Below are 8,946 nucleotides of genomic sequence, written 5' to 3'. Positions count from 1 at the left end.
GAGAGAGAGAGAGAGAGAGAGAGAGAGAGAGAGAGAGAGAGAGCGAGAGAGAGACTCTCTCGGGTGAAGTTACACTTGAATAGAAGAAGAAAAGGAAGAAGGGAGGGAGAAAGAGGAATCGCGACAGTCTTTCGGCACACACTCTCCTCCGTCTCCCCGCTCCCTGCAGCAGACCCTGCTGGTGCCTGCCGCCCTTGGATGTCAACTACGCTTTCAAGTTAACAAGCTGCCCGCGCGTCTCAGGTCCACTCAACTGGAAGCTCCGCTCAGCTCGGGATGCGCGCGTAACTCCAGGAGGTTGCGAACCCCCCCCCCCCCCCCACCCTGTGCACTCCACATCAGCAACCCCTCCACCTCTCCCTCTCGCCCACTTCTCTCTCTCTTTGGCCCAACTTTATCTCGCTCGCTCGCTGACCTCTGACATGACCACCGAACACGTCAAGGCGGTAAGTGTGTCCTTTTAATGAATATCTCGCATTGTGTGTGTGTGTGTGTGCATCCTTGCGTTAAGCATGTGTGTGTGTGTGTGTGTGTGTGTGAGGAATGTGTGTTTTGCTCATGCGTGCTCTCAGAGCTGTGTGTTGAGTACATTTGAGCAAAGAGGTTTGAAAAAAAGAGAAAGGACGAAGTGCTTAATACTTACGAGGCTTTACCTAAATGTCAAATGGTCGGATCATCAGATTTAAGGTCTGGGAACAGTAACGAGCGACATTAAGACGCTTCTTTAATCACCGCAATCAAAACTAAACTGTCCAAAGTGTCCCTCGGGTCGCGTTGTCAAAGCTGCTACCCTGAAAAAAAAGTGAAATGACATAATTTCTTTAATGGCATCACCATTTGGAGCAAAAAATGAGGATGAACTTTATGAAAAGTTCTCAAAAGTGCCATTAGGTAGCATCGATGAATAATTCAAGCTCCTGCTAGATCACTGCCTGTTGTTCATTCTCCCTGACCTTCTACGGCCGTTTCCCCTGCTTTGGTTGATATACGACTCTTGGGTCGCTATCGAAGAAAGTTGGGTTTCAGTTTTATTAAAAAAATAAAAGGTTTGCAATGTTTTGAAGAGCTGGCTGGCGTGGTCTATCAGCGGCAGCGATACGCTTACCCCCAATGTCTTTTTTTACAGACAGCTGTAAAAGCTTAAAACAGTAGCTTCAGGGATGAGAAGAAAACAATTAGCCCCAGACTCCCAGCGGTGTCTGCTTAATGAGTGGTGGAGGGTACTCCTCACAGGTAAACAGACAGGTGTGGGCTGGATTTATTCCCTGTCTCAGCGATTAAGGACGCTCTGTCAAAGAGAGCCTGCTGTGAACTCATTAAAATGTTATGTATTTTGTTATAAAAGATAAAGCATTGAAACATCATAGAAGATTAAAAATCAGGGGTAAAGGTGGAGAATTAAGCAGGGGTGGCTTATCTATTTGTTTTGCCTGTTTGGGGAGATAGGCCTGGGAACTACGTGTCTTTAAACAAGACAACGAGAAACAAATAACAAGCCCTGAGCCACACTTTAAAGCCTATTTGTTTGGCATTTTTCAGCTCTTTAATGTTTTACTGCTCCACAGCTTCCAAATATCCTGATTCCACACTCACTCTCATGCATTCTCGAGGAATAACTGATTTTATCTGCACAAGTTGAAAATGTTCAGTCTTTGGTAAAAGTTAGAGCTTGCCAAAAAGGGATGTGATTATCCATGCTGACGTTTGAAGTTCAACATGAAATAAATATGGTACTTCTAAGGATCTATTTTTGTTCCTAGAAGTATCAAATCAAAACCGTATATATTTTCTGGAAAATTTCAAACTTTATGTATAGTTGGCGAATTTAAACGCTTGGCATGATATTTAAATGCAATCTATTACATGAACCACATGTTCCGTTGGAAATGAACGTCAAATTAAATAAAAAAAATGATGAATTAAGTAAATTTATAATCAAAAGCATTCATAAATAAATAGAATAGGTAAATGTTAACGGAAATAGCAAATACTGAAATTCCTAAGTATCAAATATCCATCAATGTTATACCCAGAAGGAGAGGGGGATAGGACATTTTCGATTACAAATAAAAATCATAATATTATATAATAATAACAGAAAATACAAAATAACCCAACTATACGATGGGTTCCCTCAAGTACACAGTTGAAAAAGTGTGCAATAAATTATTAATTATTTTCATACTGTACAAAAAAAATGTCCTGTTTGCAGAAAATCTGTTTTTAGATGTGTGGTTGTTTTTTAAAAAGTTCTACAGAAGTAAAATAGCTAATGACATAATTTAACTAATTATGAGGATTATGAGGATTATTGGTAATCAGACCATACAATAGATAGTCGTTAGAAGGGATTGACGTGGTATTGGGAGGGAAACCTTATATATAACCCCCCCCCTCGTTTGAGTTTAATCCCTCTCTGCCTGTGTCCCAGGAATAGTGAGCCAACATGAGGACTTATTCAGACGCTATGCTCCGAGACCTCAGCCCAAGGGCCAGATCGCTGATACACAGAGAGAGAGGGAGAGAGCGAGACAGGGAGAGAGAGAAAGAGAGAGAGACATATATAGAGAGAAAGAGAGAGACAGAGAGAGGAGATAGAAGGGAAAAGACAGGCGTAAAAAGGAGGTGAAATTGTTGGAAAAGCAGAGGGTGGGGATAGAGAGAGACCAGAGCCAATGAGAAAAGAGGGATGAAGATGTGGAAGATTTCAAGAGACAGAGAGCAAGAGGGGAGAGAGAACAGAGTCGAGTTTAACAGTGCTAAACTGCAGCCTGCTGGGGGATCCAGTACAAGGAGTAGCCTGTCTTTGCGGTGAACCCATCCCAGGACGCCTCACCCTGCTCTGGGCATGAAGCGGGGCAGGCATGGCCTCCCCTGGATGTAAGAAAAATAAGGCCAAATACCAGAGGATAATATGATTACAGGATGAAAATAGGAGACGATGGGATTGCAGGGTTAATTGAAGCTAAGTGTATATATTAAAAAAAAAAGACTATTTATACATCTGCGAGCCGTCTTGCTGAGCACGTTCTTCAAAATAAACACAAATCTCCTATTCTGAAAGAATGATGAGAATGTATACTCCATGTAAATATTTTATACATTTTTGAAGATAATACCTAGATCCCTTGAAATTAAATCCTCAGTTTGTGGTGCAGTATAAAGGTCATTGTCGGGCCAACAGATTTAGAGCAAGAGCAATAGATCAAATAAATGTATGTGAGAATAAAGGTAAAGATGTCATTAAAGATGTCCTACAACAGAGGTCCTGATGTTCTTTAACCATTCAGGCTAAAGTGTACATTAAGGACAACTCCTCATATCGCTCCACAGGCTGTAGGGCAGGAGGATGCCATGCAGAAGAACCTAATCACAAATCTGCCGTTTGCTTGTTCCATAAAACAAGCAATGATCTGCAGTTTCTCCTCTGGTGACTTTGGTGGCGTAATGGGAGAATCATATCCACAGTGATAGGGAAGGTTTAATGTCTGTCTTTTTAAGTGACCCACCGTGGGAGCTTGAGGGGAAGATTGCTCCATATGTCGTATTATCAGGAGGGGAGAAAACCGTGTGAATATTATTACACTGTTTGATGACGATGGTTACCAGGGCTACATATACCGACCTCACTGGGTTTCCCCTGTTTTAAAGTGTTCTATCACATACACCGAGCTGTAAATTGAGTGTCAGCAACAAAAAAAAGGTATTAATTCAAATAGAGGAAATAATTGACATGAAATGCACACTGCCATTGTGGCGTGAAAGGGGAGTCACATTTGTGATGGCCACAATGACATTGCTATCTGGAAAACCGCACGTTTCCAACCACTTAGAGGCTGAAAAAAAGACCCTTGTAAACATTGGAAGCGGCGGCTATTAATGTCGGCCGCGTCCTCCTTTGGCTCGGCGAGGAGGGAAACTCCAGAGACATAAACACCACAAACAATTAGCATGGGCTTTTTAATCCATCACTGGAAACCAATATTCAGGATCATAATATTTGTTGTGTGTTTATAGTCATTTTAGAACCCAACTATTTCTCTACACTATGATGTTTGATTACCATTTTTTGGGGGGGATTTTTATTTACTTTTCGACTGAATTTGTTTCGGAAGAAGTCAGTTGAAATGGATTTGAACAGGAGTTTGATAAAAGTTCACCTCTTTGTTCTCTTGCCCCTCATTTTTGAGACCATTTCAGACAGCAATGTCGATGTCCAGAGTGGACCGGCCATTGCTTTTTTTGTTTTCGGAGCCTTCCAGAAGCTTGCCAAAAAAAGCTTTTGTAATGCCAGCAGGACCGACAGAGCGTTGACGCGCTCGTCTGCTAACTACTCCAAGCTGGGTGTACGCCGCTGAACGCTGGCAAACACATCGGGTGCCCTCTCCTGTCCTCCCCTTCTTTCCCCGCTCGCTCTTTCACAACATATTTTTACCCATTTTTCTTTTCCTTTTCTTTCCAAACGTCCCGACGTTGTACTTACACCAACTCCCGTGGAGGCTAGAGGGCGGTGACTCAGTGATGTGGGCTAACTCCCGCTGTTAGCCTACGTGATACATCAGCTGACCTTGTCCATGCTCAGCACTTACAGCAGAAGTTATGCTAGCTTTCGCACTTCCTGTCATCAGTCACAAGGTTGTTGTTTTTTTTGTTTTTTTATTAACTGTGGCTACCCTAAATGGAAGACAGAAATGGGGGGTTGGGTGAATAATAACATGAAGACCAGAAGAGCAGCAGCAGGGCTACATTGTTCATTGTTACACCCAGCTTTTATCCTTATTGAATCAAATCAAAGATCAATAAAAAAATAACAAATAAATATGATTACATTTTAGTGGAGTTCTCCACATAAGTCCGATTATTATCGTGAAGAAAGGGTTCATTCTTGAGTTTTATTTTTATCACATGATGCAACATGTCTTCACTTGTCCATTGTGGCTTTTAATGTCATTGCTGCCTCGGTTTCAGTCTACTGAGCTCCCCTTACACACTGAGCTGTTGACCTCTCTTTGACATAACTCACCGGAGGCCATTGTGTGCGTGTCTGCGTGTCTGTGTGTGCGTGTGCGTGTGTGTGTGTGTGTGTGTGTGCGTGTGCGTGTGTGTGCATGTGCATGCGTGTTTCTTAGTGGGGAGATTTTTTTGTTCTCACAGTGGTTATGACATCGTTTTGACATGAGTGCCTCTTTACTTCCTTAAAACTGTCTGTTGTTTGTCTGTTGGGGGTATCCATCTATCTATCTATCTTTATCAATATATCTGTCTGTTTGTAAAGCTAGCTGTCTACGCTCTAGCAGACTATCTATCTATTCACCTTTATATCTATCAATCTTTTTATCTCTCTCTCTCCATTCGCCATCTATCTTTTTATCTCTCTCTCTCTCTCTCTATTTAGTATTCAAGAACAGTATCCTCTGTTCTATATCTTCCGGTGTATTTTCGCCACTTTCTCCTTCCACAAATCCCTTACATGTGGATGGTTTCTAAGAAAAACAGATTCAGCAGATTCAGCCGCAGGCCGGCTCCCAGTCCAGCAACATTCCTCTTTCACACTCCTTACGACCCCTTGTCATGACCTGGCCTGGGGGTGAGATGTACACATCTCTCTCTCTCTCTCGCTCTGACCACACCTCTGTTTTACTAGCCTACTTATTTGCAGGCCTTCTGTTTATGTCCATCCTTCGCCTTAGTCCTAGATAGCAGACTCCTCTCTAGGTCCTCAGAAACGGTGTGTTATCCACATGATTAGTTATGACTTCAGTGACATAAAATGCAACAGTTTTAGGGCTCTGCTATCTTTACTAGCCTTCTGTTTACCAGCGTTCCTTAGTCACTGATACCAGACTTTTTGTTAGTGGTTGAGTTAAATTTAAATCTATAGAATTAAAATAGAACTGTTTAACTTCATAAAACATAATGATGTGACTCTTATTAAATTAATTAAATCTACTGCCTTCTGTTGATGCCTTCAAAGTCACTGATTGCAGAGTTCTCTTTGTCACTCTCTCTTTCTGTCTCACTCGCTCTTTGTTTATGTCTCTCTCTCCTCTGAAATGGGAACATTACATTTAGTTACACTTAAATGTTAATAATACAAATAGTATAACCGTACACGACTAGTTCTCTTCAGCCCCTCTGTTGACATTTGTCTTTCTTCAGAAATGTGCCAAATTATTGTTTCATTAAGTTACCTAAACATTTGAACAATATGAATAAAAGTTTTTTGAAATTAATAAGATGTATATTATTGAACTACAGCGCTGTTCATGTTCTGTCATTTGGCTGAATATGAGGAAGGTTGAAAGTGATGATGGTGATGATGCATGAGCAAATCTGTTCAACTCACTGAGCACAACAATAAACCTATCATCAGCTCCAGAGTGGAAATCAAATTGGATGTCTAAATTGATTGTGTATATGTGTGGGTGCTTATTTGAGTGTGTGTGTGTGTGTGTGTGTGTGTGTGTGTGTGTGTGTGTGTGTGTGTGTGTGTGTGTGTGTGTGTGTGTGTGTGTGTGTGTGTGTGTGTTTGCGTGTGTGTGTGTGTGTATGTGTCTGCTTGTGTCTGTGTGTGTATCTGAGTGGGTGCGTGTATGCGCACGCGTCTTTGATTGAATGTTTGTATTAGGGGGCCAGACGGACTTGGGAACATGCAGCGTTTTAATATCTCCAATAATGTCAAGTAGACAGGGCATCTGTTGGAGGAGGAGGCCACATCAAACGAGAGGCTCATGTCAGCCGAGGGTTATGCATATATTTCCCTTGTTCTCCCCGGGCCAACGGCAATACACAACGACTGTGGTGAGGAAGACTGTATTGTTTTAATCAAGGCAGGGAAGGGAGGGAATGGGAAAGAATGAAGGTAATGAAAATATATACATACAGCGGGAATGTGAATGGATCCTGAAACAATCGGGGGGGAACTTCTGCAAATTGTTGAGCCTGGGGGGCATGGCTATTCGGCGCCACTGCTAGAAAGTAATTGTAATGGTATCAAGTATGTCAACGTTAGATTTCCCTAACTGTAAAGCTGAATGCGATGGTTGGCCGTATGTTGGTGAATACAAAATATAATTGAATGAGTTATTTGTTTGTGTGTGACTACTTTCAACCATCCCACACAACTTTCTGTTATTCATTCGCGTTACGACATCACTTCAGTACGTATTGCTTGAATTCATTGCAGCTGTTTCGTTCGTTAACCAGCTAGCTCAGGTTTAGTCTACATAGCTAGCGACACGTGTACCATGTCGTACAGGCTTTTTTCCGATACGGATTAGTCAAAGGTTAATTGATTGGCTCACCTGTTGTGATGTTAAGCATAGCGACTAGCCAGACTTTAGCCCATAGGTTAAAGTTATTTTACTCGATTTAAAATGAATACAAATGTCTGGTCTTGACGGTGTGCCTGGCGGTGGTGATGTTGTCTCAGCAGAGGCATCTGGAGAAGATTAGGGCCCAACCTGACACTGCGGGCCGAGTGAAACATGACTAATGGGGTGAACGCAGGCTTTTAGACCAGTGTCTGTCTTCCCAACGGCTGCCACGCTATTCTTTATTTGTCCATCAGCCAATAAAACACGAATACCGATACCCGATACCTGCCCGGCGACCGAACAAACAGCGATCTGCCAATCTCAAATTCTCCTTCCCTCACTGTCTGTCTTCACTCACCAACTGACTCTCTGTCTCTCTGTCTCCGTCTCCCTCTCTCTCTCTCGCTTCCTCCCTCTAAACACCCTTTTATGGTGTTGTCTTGACTCTGCATTCTGCTCACAAAAGAAATACTAAAAATTGTCATTCCATGTCAAGTCATCAATGGATAGAAATGCTTTGAGGAAAACGAACAGATGAGTCACATACATGAAAGTTAAATGTGTTGTAATAACAACGCTAAAGCAATTTTGGTTTTAATTGGAGTTTACCATGGTAACAATGTTAGAGAACACTTTTCTTGTGTAACCAAATGTTTTTTGCCTTATTCTTGTGTGGGTTGATGTAAACACAATTTCACCTAACTTGTTGTTGTTGACATACCACAATACAAAATTCTACAAAATATGTATTTATGTGGTTTGTCGTATAAATTAGCAATATCAGTTGTCACTGCCACTTCAAGTATTATTTCCCCCAAAATTTTGTTTTCAAACTCAATGTACTTTCGATTGCTATTTAACCCTAAAACTACGGAGCGAAATTCGACTTGGTGCAAAGAAAAGAAAGCATAAAGGAATGTATTTTAATCTAGTTTAACGCCCTGCCGAGCCGAAACAAAAAAATACCTGGCTGCAAGGAACTGATATTTACCCAGAATCCCCTGCTGGGTGCTGGTTCCTAATGGCTGCAGGTTGGACTCTGAATTCGATTTTTCGGGACGGCCTTTATCCAGTTAGGTCTGTGGAAGCCTCACCAGGGACCCCCGCTCTCTGCCCCCCTCCCGCTGCTGGAGGTCTCGGAGGACCCGTCCGGGCTAATGGATGACACCGGGCCACATGCGGTTTGAGGGATCAGTGCTGAGCGCATCCCAGCTGGGCACTAATGCAGCGGAGAGCGGAGAGTCTGACGGGGATGCACAAATAGCAGGAGAGGGAACAATACGGCGAGCGCCCACTTACACTCTGTCTGAGACACGGCTGACCTCTGGACCCATTATCAGGACCCAGACTAGAAGATATGTGGACGGAAGGATGGATGGGTGGTTGGTGAATGTTTTTCTGTTTTTCAACCATATTTATCCTGATAAAACCCATTGACATTTCGAAGGGTGACCTGGCAATTCTATGGATGGATATATGAATGGGTATATAGATGAATGGACGGGTGTATTTATACATGGCCGGATGGATGGTAGATAGATAGATAGATAGATAGATAGATAGATAGATAGATAGATAGATAGATAGATAGATAGATAGATAGATAGATAGATAGATAGATAGATAGATA

General features: G+C 42.2%; 1 protein-coding gene across 1 annotated transcript in view; it reads left to right on the top strand.

Moving 5' to 3' along the window:
* The first annotated feature begins 338 nt into the window (after positions 1–338).
* flrt2 (fibronectin leucine rich transmembrane protein 2) overlaps positions 339–8,946 on the top strand; it is a 42,500-nt gene continuing 33,892 nt past the window's right edge. The window contains exon 1 of the mRNA XM_030345319.1: positions 339–446. The gene's annotated coding sequence lies outside the window, so the exon portion shown is untranslated. The remainder of the gene's footprint in view (positions 447–8,946) is intronic.

The sequence above is a fragment of the Gadus morhua genome, chromosome 21 (genome assembly GCF_902167405.1).
Source record: "Gadus morhua chromosome 21, gadMor3.0, whole genome shotgun sequence".
In the NCBI taxonomy this organism is placed as follows: domain Eukaryota; kingdom Metazoa; phylum Chordata; class Actinopteri; order Gadiformes; family Gadidae; genus Gadus; species Gadus morhua.
This window is presented reverse-complemented; position numbering and strand designations above follow the sequence as displayed.